This window comes from Solanum tuberosum, unplaced genomic scaffold (assembly GCF_000226075.1).
Source record: "Solanum tuberosum cultivar DM 1-3 516 R44 unplaced genomic scaffold, SolTub_3.0 scf00134, whole genome shotgun sequence".
Lineage (NCBI taxonomy): Eukaryota > Viridiplantae > Streptophyta > Magnoliopsida > Solanales > Solanaceae > Solanum > Solanum tuberosum.
This window is the reverse complement of record NW_006239062.1, coordinates 343,082-358,558: the sequence shown is the minus strand read 5'-3', so window position 1 is coordinate 358,558 and position 15,477 is coordinate 343,082. Positions and strand designations below refer to the sequence as shown.

At 31.6% G+C, this 15,477-nt stretch overlaps 2 non-coding genes across 2 annotated transcripts; one reads left to right on the top strand and one right to left on the bottom strand.

The window, feature by feature from the left end:
* The first annotated feature begins 13,205 nt into the window (after nucleotides 1-13,205).
* Nucleotides 13,206-13,278, top strand: TRNAR-UCU (transfer RNA arginine (anticodon UCU)). Its single transcript has one exon. It is a non-coding gene; the product is annotated as a tRNA-Arg (tRNA).
* Nucleotides 13,279-14,430: 1,152 nt separating this feature from the next.
* TRNAY-GUA (transfer RNA tyrosine (anticodon GUA)) lies at nucleotides 14,431-14,525 on the bottom strand. Its single transcript has 2 exons — nucleotides 14,489-14,525; nucleotides 14,431-14,466 (listed from the first exon to the last, which is right to left on the bottom strand). It is a non-coding gene; the product is annotated as a tRNA-Tyr (tRNA).
* Nucleotides 14,526-15,477: the final 952 nt, after the last annotated feature.

Genomic DNA, 15,477 nt, shown 5'->3' with positions numbered 1-15,477 from the left:
AAAAAAAAATTAAGTTTGTTTTTAAAAAAATATCATTTCAAAATTATTATTTTTTACCCCATTTCACTCCTACCCCCTCCCCTTCCCCACCGCGCCAGCCCCACTACCCACCCCAAAAAAAAATTAAGTTTATTTTTTTAAAAATATTTTCAATTTCAATTCAAAAATTATTTTCTACTCTCTAGTAAAAATAAAAGATATTTTCTCAAAAATAATTTTCATTCATAAATTAAACACTAAAAAAAAATCCAAAAATATTGTCTACTCATCAACCAAACATGAGAAAATAAGTCAAAAATCTACTTATCCAGGAAAACATTTTCCTTCATACCAAACACACCCTGAATGTATCATTTATTGATATATATGTGGCTTTCTAAGTATTTGTATTTTGAACAATTTATGAAATTGCATACATATTAAAACTACAACTTGCAATTTTTATGTGTAAATGTAGATGAGTTGTTTGATTTTACTATTGTTTACCTTCTTTTCGGTTTTAAAAGTAGATACTGTCTTTTTTCAATTGAAAATTGATGTTTTGTGAGCAATCAATTTATTAAGATGACAATTTTTTACCCTCTAATAATTCAAGTGAGAAATAGCAAATATGACAACAAAATTGTTCTTTTCCTAGCTATTTAGAAGCCATAAAAAAATATTGTCCTACAGTTATCTATTTTGACCAAATTACATGAAATAAAAAATTTCATAATAATTATTCAAGGATATAGTAGGAAAGAAACTTTTTGTAGAGTTTTAGTTCAAACACAACATGAAGTGGAAAACAATAAACCAAACACTTGATAAAAAATAAATCTTACATTACTAATTCATGCACTATTAATCCATGTATTATTAATCTTTGTACCAAATGACCCCTAAGTGTTTTTGGTATTTATATGATGTGACACAAGTCAAAATTTGATTATGGAAGAATAAAGTGATTCACGAGATAAAATTTCAAGAGATTCAACTGATTTTTTTCATGAAAAATTCAAGTGTGAAGGTGATTCGAAGAGTGAAAATGAGTGAGAATGAGTGAGAATGATCAAATCTCTTTACCTTTACATGAAATAACAAAAATTTAATTTGTTATTCAACTCACTCGATAAATATCAAAAAAATATTTAAAAATATATATATTCATGAGGTCATAGGATCCTTCGTAAAATATGAGTATGAAACAAAAAAATCAGTCATAGTATCGGCATCATTTTAGTTTTTAGCCACTATCCTGATAATTTAAATGGGTGAAATGAACCTATAAACTTTTTTATTTGAAAAGGTCAGAAAAATAATAAATCATAAAATTGATTTTGTATGAAAATGGTTATATAATAAAAACTCTAAATTAGACTATTAATATTTTATATAATTATTTAATATTAAGGATAGTATGAAAAAATATATTAACTTACTAAAATGAATAAATAAATTAAAATATTCATTTAGTATTGGACCAAGTAATTTAGTATCTATATTAAATCTGACTAATTTGATTTCGCGCCACATAGGGTCCCATTTGGGGGAAACACTCATTATCTTTTTTTATATCCAAAGTTTGAACATGAGACCTCTAATTAAGGGAATAACAACTTTGTTCCACCATATCCGTCGATGGTGTCTAAGTTTAAAATTTAGCTACTATTAGTTAGTATCCAGCTTTATCCAACTTTTTAGTCAGTTGTGATATCCCACCACATAAGCTCAGGGTGACATAAAGTTATCCATGTGGAAGTCTTACATAGGAAGAAGGCTAGTCCATAGTGGAAGGTTCTAGAAACATGTGAAGAATGTCACGGTAGATCTTAGAATTTCATGGATTTGCATGGAAGGTCCTTGAAATCTTCTAGTTATGTAGAAAATTCTAAAAGAGGGACTTATTTGTAAAGATGTAGGGACTTGTGCAATAACTATTATTTACATGTTAAACCCTAAGTGAGTAGTATAAATAGAGGGACATCCATTTGTAAACTCATCAATCAAAGTTCACTATACATTTCATCCTAACAATTCTTTTGTGTTTTCTCTTCTATTCCATTAGTGATGCTTAGAGTTTTAGGTTAACTTGGCATAACAAGAACGTGAGCAATTTGTCAAGTGTCGCACGTATGCTTAGTAAAAAACTAAGAACATAACAACATGGTATCAGAGAAAGGTTATAACTAAAGGAATGACAAATGACGGAGATATCAATGTTGCTACTACCAAATCCAGTGTCACCCACGATGTCGTTGGCAAGAAGGGTTATAGAAAAAAGAGGAATGTGGTTAACAAGAACAATGAGGTTCTGCTCAAGGTTGACCCAAATAAAAGTAGAGTTGTCAAAATGGGATTGGCCCGCTAGGCCAGCCCAACCCAACCCTTGAATTAAAGTATAAATTATAGGAACCACATATTATAAGTACTAAATAACATCCTATCCCTTCTAGTTTTCTATTTACCAAAAATCCCTTAAAAATGATGTTTGCGAGATACATAGCGTTGTGCACGGGATACAGTAGGTTTGATACATTCCACATAGCGGGATACATAGCGTTGTGCACGGGATACAGTAGGTTTGATACATTCCACATAGCGGGATACATAGCGTTGTGCACGGGATACAGTAGGTTTGATACATTCCACATAGCGGGATACATAGCGTTGTGCACGGGATACAGTAGGTTTGATACATTCCACATAGCGGGATACATAGCGTTGTGCACGGGATACAGTAGGTTTGATACATTCCACATAGCGGGATACATAGCGTTGTGCACGGGATACAGTAGGTTTGATACATTCCACATAGCGGGATACATAGCGTTGTGCACGGGATACATAGGTAAATAAGGGATTTTTGAAAATTTTTAAATAAGTAGGGATAAATGGATATTAAGGTAAGTAAAAGAGTGTAGTTAAGTAATTTGTCCTGAATTAAATGGGATTGGGCTTGATTTTTTCAACCCATTTAAGAATGAGGCTTTTTAGCCCAGCCTCATTTGGCCCGCTGGCCTCATAGGCCCAACCGCAAGCCTTAGAGGCCAGCCCGTGGCAGTGAATTTTAAATATATATATATATATATTTTATTATTATTATTATTATTTTTTTTTAAGTAGTGTTTTATTTGTTAAGATTTTGTCAATAAATATTTTTAAAATATCAATATAAAATCAAAACTAACTTCTTTACATATCTTTTACATTTTAGGACCATTAGCCCACTAAATTTTCTCATTAGCCCAAGTTCAGTACTCCATTATAACTATGAATCTTTGACCTCTTTTACTTTTATTTTATGCCTAATTTTCACTTCTCCTTTATTGTCTTGTTTATGAAAATAGTGATCATGTAATGCTTTTTTACTCAGATGAATCTTATGAATGTTGTATCTTAGCTATTGTATTTTTGTTTTATATGTATTCACTAAAGTATGTGTAATTCATGAATGAATTTATGTATGTATTGATGTCGTGTTCATCAGACATCAACGTTCGTACTCATTCTAAGAGGAAAATATTGTCCATTTTTTGTTGAAGGGCCAACTCGTACAACCCGTGGCCCGCTTAGGGCTGGGTTGGGCTGTTATTTTATAGGCCCTTTAATTAAAATGGTCAGTCCGTCCCAACCCATTTAACTCTCTAGCCCGTTAGGGTTGGGTTGGGCCAGCCCATTTTGACAGCTTTAAATAAAAGGCTTACATCCCAAAAATCATTTTCCACTAAGGCGGGTAAGGATAATCTGAAGGTCCTGCTTGAGGATGTCTCGCTTGGTAGAGAGTGGATCACAAAATTTAATGCAAGGATGGATGCAGTCGAGATATTTGGCCAACGCTTGGAGACTGTAGAGGGCAATCTAAGAGATGGTGCTGACTTCATATCACAAATGTCGGTGTAAATCAACTCTAAGGGATAATAATTCCTTTCAACAGATTTATAAGAATGCTTAACATACTTAGATTCAACACAAACTTAACATTTTTATTTATTGAACTCAAAGTTAGACAAAACTTCTAAGTTGATCAGTTTTTCTTACAAGGTTTTGTTATTGACATGTCCCAAGCGTTCATGTCACAAACAATTTGACTCAACCAAGTAAGAACTAACAAAAATATTGAGTTTGAAAAGCCCTCCATGATGTAACTTTTCCTCACAAATTTTTTGTTCCTTCTTATTGAAGTTTTGTTTGATACAAACATTGTTTAGAGTCACCACCTTGTTAGATGTCGTTTTCAGAAGGACCTTTCCATAACCTTCAATTTGATTATTATAGAGCTATCCATGAACATAGTCTCATCGGGTCCAATAAGGGCAATATAACCCAAATGTTTTGTTTACAAAACATGACAAATGACTATTCATCAATATTCATGTCTATACGAATAGTTATATTTTAATAAACATATATTTTCATGAAAAATCACAACATTTTAAGTGATACTCTTTTCATAAAAGAACACAACTATTTTGAACAAGTATATATATATATATATATATATATAATTTGGTAGTTTCATACTAGTCATACAATATACTAGTAAAAGAGAAACTCAGCGATCACAACATCAAATATAATCCAATAATTTTGTGGGTCTAACATAATACAAAAGTATCATTGAATTTCATATTTTGAGCTTCAAATTTAAATTAAACAATAAGTCTAATTTTATCTTTATCATAAGCAAAGAACCCCACACATTTTAAATATGATCTAAAAAATATTTTTCAAGTATTTGAAAATAATTTTTCCACATATTTTTTCCACACTATCAAAATGTCATTGGCAGCATGAAATGTCTTTTGGAAATATTATTCTACAAAAGAATTATAGTGCTTCAATTCCCTTTGACAATCTTTACACAATGTGAAAGTTCATTTCATACAGGCACCTATTGTTGGCACAAAATCACACACTTTAAGTCACTGGTCCTTTTTTTCCTACTATACCAATTAGATATACCACTTAGTATTTATAATACTAACAATAAAGACAAAAAGTAATTTGTACAATTTGTTTCTATTTAACAATAAAGTGTTATATTCTTCAAATTTTCAACCGAATGAACTTTGCATGTGGATGAAGTTTTATGACTTCAAATCAGTTTCATTCAAACGGAGTAGACAATCAAAAGTACAACACTAAATTATTAGGTGAAGTTTTCATATTCTTCAAACCAATTGCACAGTCTAATATATCCAGAGTAGAAAGCTACAAAAGTTTTTAGTCTACAAAAATAAAATACAATCAAATTTCACACGGAATTCGAAACTACAAAAGTTTTTTTAGTCTCCAAACAGAATAAAACATATCCTTAGATTATCACATAGATATGTTTTTCTTTTCAAATAGCCTTCTAACTAAAATATTTTGACATAATAGCTTATTAAACTAAAATATGCATATCTCATTCTGCAAACTAAAGAATTTTAAAGGCAACACTATTTGCCAAGGAACATTCATTCAAAAAAACATATGGTTTGCAGATCTTTTTCTAGAGACACACATGATAAATATCAAAAGAGTTAACTTTTAGAAACTATTTTCCTACTTAGATAAATAATAAGAAGGTTACCTAGTGTAATCTTTAACCAGACTACCACCAATTCTTCTGGTACATAATCACTTCGACCTTGCTAAACAGGGCATCGAATTATAGTAATTTCCTTAAGACTGTTGTTCATCCATAACAACTCTTCATTTTTCATTGGAAAAAAGGATAAATATACCCGCGAACTATCGTAAATGAAATATAGATATCCTGCGTCATATTTTTGAGACATTGGTGCCCCTGTCGTCTAAAAACTAAAGCATATTTGTCATTCACTCTAATGAAAGACTAAATAGGGACACATGGCGCAATCCTACGGAAGAACCCAATTTCACCAATAATTTAAACTTAAATACTCATATCCGCCCATGACCCGGTAAACCCACACGTGTAACCCATTACTCATACTTAAACTAACCTATCCAAAAACCTAAAAAAATCCCCATTTCTCTCAACTCATTACTCACACTAGGGTTTTAGGTCTATGAGATGAACAACTGAGTTGGACGTAGGGGGTGCTTTTGTTAGTTCTTATTGCTGGGCGTAGGCCACTTCAGGTGACGAGGTCACTCATGTCCGAATTCCAACTTTCTAATCTTCTCTCCTGGGCACATCACCTTGCCCGAGACGGAAATATTCTTGATTTGGTTGATCAATGTTGAATCATTAGACCAAGAACAAGCATTAATTACTCTTCATCATTGTTTCCTTGCTTTGCTTGCAGAAGTCCCCTGCACGCCGACTATCAATGAAAGAATTGTTGGAAAAATATTTTATCAACAAGAAGTAGTAGGATGCTTTCTGGTGATTTAGATGCTCCCAGTTACCAGTCGAACTTTCCCCCTCACCCCCTCCCCTCCCGCTTCCCAATCAAGTCCCACAAGAAGGTCCGGTGAGCTTAAATCAGGTTTCAGTTCTATACAAAATAAAAGTTTAAGTTAACTATTTCTTGTATTTGTGGATGACTTACGAAGCAAATGGGGATTTTTTTAGGTTTTTGGATAGGTTAGTTTAAGTGTGAGTAATGATTTATATGGGTGAGTTAACCGAGTCATGGGTGGATATGAGTGTTTGGGTTTAATGAATTGGTCATATTTGGTCCCTCGGTAGGATTGCACCACGTGTTCCTATGTGAAGGGAAAATATGCTTTAATTTTTGAAAGGCATGAGCACCAATGTCCGAAAAGTATGCCGAAGAGTATTGTTAAGGTTTTGCCCTGAATTTCTTACCTTATTTGTGTTTAATTTTTCCTAAAAGAAAAGACAAAACATTACCATAAATGTTTTTACTTTTCATGAAAGGAAAATATAATATTCTTCTATATTTGAGTTATTCTTTCCTTGAAAGAAAAGTTTGTAACTCTTTAAATTGAAGACCCATCTACTCATATCAAGAACACAAGAACATCTACAATGTAGTCAATAAAGAGTTTTGTTTATGGGGAGATTTTCCCTCAACAATTGTAATATTTTATTTTATTAGTTTTTCATATGTAGTCCGATTGGCTAAACCGTATAATAATATTATGTTTTTAATATAAGTTTTTGTCATCTGATTTATCAACCATATGATATGCAATTGTAAGCTTCCGCATGACGCCCTAATCACTTTAGAACCCAGTGTAACACCCTAGAAAATTTTTTGAGCTAAGACTCGAATCGTTCTTCGTAGTGAGTGAGATTTTTGAAAGGAATTTAAAATTTCATGAGTATTAAGGTCACTAGATGTAGCACCTTGAGTTCCAAGAAGAACTAAAGGGAGTTCATTCAAGTCATTCCTAAGTTTTTCTTAAGTTTTGGGTCAACTTCAAACCACCATAACTCCTAGTACAAGATGAGTTAGGTGAGCTACCGATAGAAACTTAAAGCCCTTCGAGTTCTCTTTCCAACGCCACTGAGTTTGCTCAATTCTGAGTTCTAAGTAAGAAGTTGTGACTGATTTACTAACGTCGCGCAAACCTGGCAGCAGCTTCGCGACGCGGAGCCAATACAGACCTCATTGCTTGGTGAAAAATCATTCTGACTCCCAGCTCATTTTAATTATTTCTTTAGGGGTATTTTAGTCCTAAAAATCCTTAGGAGGTGATCTAAATTGCCCTAAACGAGTAGAAAATCAGGTTTCAAATCAAAACCCTCTCATTTACTCCAAAGATTCTACGCTCAAGAAAATCAAGAAAAGCTAAGGCTAGGGTTCTTCTTTCAAGATTTTTCCTTCAAGTTCTTTAAGAAGATGTTCTTTCAGGTATGTAAGCTTCCATAGTGTTGTGTTTGTTCACCCACACGCCAATCATGTTAATTTCAGCGTTAAGTTTGTTCTAGAAAGTTGAAAGTATGATGTTCTTGAATTATGTTCTTGAAATTGGCTTTAGTTCTTGAGTTCAGATGAGATAGTTGAGTTCTTGATGAAATCATGTCGATTATAGAGTTGTTTTAAGTTAGGTTATTAGGTGCATATGCTGAGTATCTGAATCTAAAGAGTTGTTGAGAAAAATATTCGAATTTAGGCGAATTGGAGTTGTAAAACGAAGAAGGAAAAAATCGAGCGTGATCTAGCACGCAAGTCAGCTACGCGGACTTGCTCCCCCAGTGACCAAAAAGTTTCTCCGCGTCGTGGGTAAGACGCGGACTCCTCTATCTCAAAATTTAATTTCGCGAGTAATTATTGAAAACACCTCCGCGTCGCGGACTTGTTCCAAGACGGTGATTTCGTAACTTTTCTCTAGATTTAGCTATTCAAAATCATTCCTAAACATCATGAGATCTTTCTTATCACAAATCATAACCCTTGAATCCACAATTCAAATTCAAGGTAGAGTTAAAAGTTAAGTCTTGAGAGTTCTTTCGAACATTTTGAGAATGTCCCTTTTTGTCTTTTTGAGGAGTCTTCTACAAATTATAATAACTTGTTTCAATACTCGAGCAAGTGAGTATGAGAATGAGAATAATGCATATATTCATGAGTCCACCTTGTCATTATGAGATCTTTCTTATCATGAACTATAACTCTTGAATTCATAATTCACATTCAAGAGAGAGTTAAGAGTAGAGTTCAAGAAAGCATTTGAGTTCAATTGTGAATCCTTTGAGATCAACTATCGATTTGAACTAAGTTTTGAGGAAGTAAGTCAGAGAATAAGAAGAGTCGCATACATGAGTTCCATATTGTTATATAGACCATCGAGTCGAGTTGTTTCATGCCCATAATTCTGCATGAACTTTGTAAGTTTAGCATCCTTCAGAGAAGTGGTATCTTCAAGTTCTAAGCCTTTAAGTATTGAGTTCCTAAACCCTTTTGAGAAGTATCTTTGAGTCCTTGAGTTGAGTAGTTCATGCTCATAATTCCGCATGAACCCTCTGAGTTGAGCATTCTTGAAATAAGTAGTATTATTGAAGTTCTTGCAAGTATTGAGTTCTATCTATGGTTATTGAAAACCTTGCATTGAGTCGTTCACGTCCATAATTCGGCATGAACCATACGTTAAGAAGTCTTTTACAAACGTTTTAACTTTGTTTTAAGACTTAGGTTTTGAGTTCAGTAAAGAGTAAAGTTGAAATGCTTTTCTTCAAAAAGTATATGGGGACTAAGTATTCCCAAAGAGATTTAAAATGTTTTCACATTTAAATAAGAACGGAAACTGAGATTTCCAAAAGGGGCCTTCGGGCTAGTTTTCATAAAAGAGTAATAACTTTCTAAATGAAGCAAACAGGGAAATTGAGATTTCCAAGATAGCCTTTGAGCTAAGTTTTTTGAGCACTAATCTCAAATCACAGAAGAAGTATGTTTTAAACATAAGAGCTAATATTATATTTTTGGGAGTAGTATTGAGCACCGATATGGGGATGCAAGTTCACATTAACTCAAATCTCCATAAACCATATAGCCATCACGGGTAGAAAAGGGTCATACTTTTTAGATGAATCTTTTTCACATAGACTAGTGGATCCATTTAGTAGTTCAGGTCCTATACTCCGGCAATGTGTAGGATGGCCTGGGCAGCGTGGGGCTAATAACGTTGTATAATCATTATAGCTATTAAGTGATGGTTGTCGGTTAGAGAAATTCCCACAGCAATATTTGCATGGTTCCTCAATGAGTTCTGCTTAGTATGAATGGAGGGTATGGGACTTCATTCATGCATTGCACAAGTAGACTTTGAGATGGAGTATGGTATGTTTTTTATGATATTATGATTATGAGTTAACATCCTGTTTTTAACAGTTTTCCTTTTTCTTTATATTGCACTTGTTTTAAACTGCTTTATATTGAAGTGAGTTCAGTTATGTTGAGTTTAGTTGAGCCAGGTAAGTTCTTCAGTTTCTTTCAGATTCTTTTCAAGCTTATGTTATGCTTTAGAATTCCCCTTACATTCTCGTACATTCCACGTACTGAGACATTTGGCCTGTATCTTCTCATGATGCAGATCCAGGTATTCAGGATCATCAACAGGAGCTTCATTGATGTCACATGGAGTTCAAGTTAGCTATGGTGAGCCTCCTTGCTTCCGAAGGATTCCATTTACTTTCAGTTGCTAGTTGTTAGGAGGTCGTGGGTCTTGTCCCTACTTCCATCAGTGTCATTTAGAGGCTTTATAGATAGACAGTAGAGTGTTAGAAGTCTTCATTTATTTTGTTAAATGTTTTAAAGATTAAAGTTGCCTTTTTATGGCGAGTTGTATATATTTTATTATACAGAGTTTTCTTTGGACTTAAAGTTTGTATTTAAGTTTTATGAACTTTTATTTCAGTTTTAAGCTTTTGTATGCTTGAATCAGTTTTTCACTTGTAGTCAGCCAGGATGAGGATTCGCTTGGGAACCAACAATGGTTCTCGAGTGCCGGCCATGTCCAGGGTGTAGGCTCGAGTCGTGACACCCAGCATGTGGTATCAAAGCACATGGTCGAACGATCCCATGGTCTGATGGTCCTATGGTTCAATGAGGCTGAAGACATGCTCAAGATGGTTTCAAATCAATTTGATGATAATGCAGTTTTTTTGCTAGCTACATGTGGAGAAGAGATTTAAACCATATCAACATTCATGTTGCTGCAATTTTAAAAATAAAAACAAAATATTTTTAAACCAATTTTGAACCATATATTTGAAACCTTATTTTTAACCATGTCAAGAAGTAGTGATGAAAACTATGTGAAGGACGAAGATTATCATGCATTTGAAGAAGGTGTATCAAGTTTTGTCAAGAAAATACAGCCAAAAGGGGGAGATTTTGTTAGGGTTTTTGCCCTGATTTTCTTATCTTATTTGAAGTTTATTTTTCCTAAAAGAAAATACAAAACATTACCATAAATGTTTTTTTACTTTTCATGAAAGGAAAATATAATATTCTTCTATATTTGAGTTATTCTTTCCTTGGAAGAAAAGTTTTGGAACTCTATAAATTGAAGACCCCTCTTCTCATATCAAGAACACAAGAACATCCACAATGTATTCAATAAAGAGTTTTGTTTATGGGGAGATTTTCCCTCAACAGTTTTAATATTTTATTTTATTAGTTTTTCATATGTAGGTCGATTGGCTAAACCATATAATAATATTATGTTTTTAGTATAGGCTTTTGTCATCTTATTTATCAACCATAGGATATGCAATTATAAGCTTCCGCATGACGCTCTAATCACTTTCGAACCAACAAGTATCTGTATATCATTTAGGATAGTTCAAAAGTATATTTGTCTTTTTTCCCTTTTTCATTCACACATTTTAAAACACAACAAATTGGTCATTGTTCTACTGTAACTTAGCTTGCTCACCAATATGTTTTTTTTTTTTTTTAATGTAATGAACCAGACTTATTCGTGATGTGTTGGAAGTAAAAGGAATAAAAAATCTGGGTATTGAACGGAATAGATTTTTTCTCGACAGTTTTAAATTGTGATGTATTATGATCAAACCGATCATGAACTCAAAGATGTGGGCCCAAGACTTTTAAATCATAATTAGCAAAGGAAAAATTACTTAGGTGAATATTTTTTAATAAATAATTAGTGATTTTAGTGATATTTAATATTTATTACCATTTATAACAATACATAACAATACTATGATAAATCACCTATATATTAAAAGTGAATTATAATATAAATGTATTATAAGTATTTTAAAATATATTAAAATTGTATTATAAATATAATATAAGTGTCCAATAAAAAAATATTATTGCTATAAATGATAAATATTTTCTTAGCTAGCGTTTGACCCCAAGTTCTCAATTATTCTTGGCTTTTTTTTTTTTTTTTTTTTTTTTAACCCTTCCTAGGAGCTCCCACCCCTTTTGCTCCCTTGGTGACTCGAACTCGCAACCTTCGGGTTGGCAGTGAGGGGTGCTTACCATCCGAGCAACTCCTCTCGTCCCTCAATTATTCTTGGCAAATCATATTTGGATGAAGTTTTTGGTGAAGTTTCACCATGTGTTTGGCCCCAATTTTTCTCAAAAATATTTGACTATTTCAAAAAGGGAAAAAAATATGATTTATACCATAAGTTCTAAAAATTATTAAATATACTCATAAATTTATATCATCATTTTATAATGAATATATTTCGTTAAAAAAATAACCTTATAGTATAATTGATAACAGACAACAATAACAAAATAACAATATAGGCAAGACAATACATTAATCACATACTCAAATTTGTCCCTGATTCAGTTATAATTATAACCCATTAAACACAAATCGTTCTTTTCTTCTAAATTTTATCACTCAAATTAGAACTCAAGTTTTTTCGAAGGAGATAGTAACAAATATTAGTTGGAACAATGGGTATTTTTTATAAAATATAAAAGTTTGGGATAATTTTTAATTTTTTTAAATTCTCAAATATTAGAACTTGACCCAAATACTAGTTTTTTCTAGTATTTGGAAACTTGGGATACTTGACAAATATATTTACCAAATTATATGACCAAACAGCACTTCCTAAATTTTCCCCAAATTTTTCTCAAGTATTCTCTAGGCCAAACGGATCCTTAATATTACATATCTATGTAAGTTCCCCATTAGCAAACTCAACTTGTTAGACAATTTAGTGAGCACAATTTTTTATGTGCGTCTTATCTGACATTGAAAATTAAGAATCATAAAAAAATAATATAATAAACAAAAAATATCGAAATGTTCTAATGAAGCAGGAATGTTGACCCTAACAACTCATCTTTGTGGGTTCTAAATAAAGAGCAATGATCAACCAGAGTTGTGGTGGAGTTGTAAATACTCTTTCATCCATAACTAATAGGTCTTGAATTTGAGTCTCCTTAGGTACAAAGTCGCTTTTGTTAGGGAGCGTTTTACCCCCCGCCTACACTCTGAATGTGGGACTTTCCGACGCGAATCTGAATTTAGTCGTGCTCCAATATGGATATCAGATACCGAATGAAAAAAAGAAAGAAAGATAAATGAGCGTTCAAGATGACTAAATTGTGATTTAAAAGAGTTATGAGTAGGATTCCTACATCATAGAGTTAAAGCATGATAGCTCTTTCCTTTTAAATATTTGTCTGCATATTTATTCTTGTCAATGGTATTGTAGTAGTGTAAATTAACTCTTGCTAGTTTTAATTTTTTTGGTTTCATTAATTTGGTGTATTATAATCCTTCAAATAATGTTTAGAAAACCTAATATTTAAATACTTTTGTTGGATTAATGTACAGCAGCGCCCATGGCCTAATGGATAAGGCGCTTGACTTCTAATCAAGCGATTGTGGGTTCGAGTCCCATTGGGCGTGTGAGCTTTTTGTCAATATTTTTATATGACGCATCAGAATGAATTGAGTTTTTAAGTAGAAAAATAATAATTAATCTGATCCTAATTTTGTTTTGTTTGGAATTGAGAACATTTATCAACTAAACCACTTTCTTTATCGGTCCCTTGACACTTTTTTTGGATGGATATTATATATTATTTTATAATGTATCATATTGTTTTAATGAATAAAATATTTGGTAAGATTGTTACCGTTTTAGTCGTTATATAATGGCATACATCAATATGAATTTGAATGATAAACCTATAAGAAAAGTAGGGTATAAGGTAGAGCTACTATAAAAGGTATGGGAAGAAAATAAAATAAAATTATTAATTGCCGCTAAAGATCAACACCCACGTTATTTAAGGTATGGTATAGATTTTTTTCAAAGTGAAAACTGAAAAGATAAATATAACTCTTCTTCTTTCATTTTATAATTTATCCTCCATTATTAGAGATACATTCGAACTACTCCACAAAGTGTTTGCTGTGACAAGAAATATATCTTAGAAAAATACCTTTGATAAATAACTTAACTTTTAGTTAGACCGTCATAAGATACTTTCAATAAAATTATTTATTACTAGAATATATATTATTATTGATCTGCAATACTAAAAAATAATCACTAAAAATACTATCTAGTTTGTTAATATTAGAATCGGTACTTGATAACAGTTATTTCCGTTCTCAAATTAAATATAGAAAAGTATTTTTTCTAAGCAATGTCATGTTTCTGCAACCACCTTGAAAATGTATTGAAATGCAACTTGAAAATTGGTGTGAATGATCTTGACACTACGAGAATTGCTATGTATATTATAATTATATGTAAAAAAAGTTCTAAAAAACTTCACCAAATTATGATATTTGAAGTCACAACTGAAAAAAACTATAGCTCTATAGCTCACAACTAAAAGTAAGATCTGCATACGAGATTATACCAATATGTTATTATTGGGTAGCTTTTAAGAGTTTTAGTTCGAAAAGCAGTTGTCCTTTTGTTGTATTTTCTATTTACAAGTTTTTTTTCTTAAATAAAAAACACAACCCTTTTATTTTGAAAGTAGAAAAAAAAAGCATAATGTTTTTGGAAAACAAAAAAAAAAATTGGTGAAGCTAAATAAAAAATCCGACCTGCCGGATTCGAACCAGCGACCTAAAGATTATCTGCCAGGCTTTTCACCAACTACAGTCTTCCGCTCTACCAACTGAGCTAAGGTCGGTTGTTGATTTAATTATCAAACAAATATTATTTAACTAATTATTATTCTCTCTATATGAGTAGGCTAGTAGTGTGAGCTATGTAAATTCTATTCCTCCATTTCCTATTAGTTTGTCCACTTTCTCCTTTAATCTCTCTCTAGAAATCATATATATATAATAATTTTACTAATTTACTTCTTAACAAAAAATTAAAACTTTATAAATTTGATTGTACACTTTCAAAAAAAATTAATTATACGATTAAAAGGAAAAAAAAAATATTAACTAGTTCTCGTGATTTTATAAATTAATAAGTAATTTGAAATAACTACTTTTAATAATGTAAAAAATTAAAATGAAGTGGAGGGAGCAATATTCTACGTAGTAAAAACAATGTTTTAACCACGGTTTGCAACTTACGAGTACGTGAATTGTGATTAAAACTTTTATTTCAGAATTTATATTACCAATGAGGTTCAAAATAGTTCTAAAGTTTTTTCATTGTTGATTTACTTTTTTAGCTCTAAAAGTTCAATATGTTCTATAACTACTTTAACTGCACAAAATTCAAAGTTATAATTGAAGTAATAATTCATTCAATAAAATTACATTCAGTATAATATAATCTTGGTTTTTATATTTAGATGTGTGTGGTTTGAAAGATTGTTGCAACATTATAGAGTTACTTTGTTGATTTTTTCTGATATGACAATTTTAGCAATCAAGATTAATATCAAAAATAAATTCACCAAATAGTAACTCTAGTGAATTTCTATCGAATTTTTAAGTTTTATCACAAGTAGATTATTTTTTATACCTAAATAATATATATCGATAAGTCTTTTAAAACTTGGAATTTGATATCTAAAAAATAAAATATATTAATATTTGCTTGAAAAAATAAAAATAGCGTGATAGTGTAAAAATTAATTACATTAATTGTGTATATTACTTACTAACCCTTTGACCATG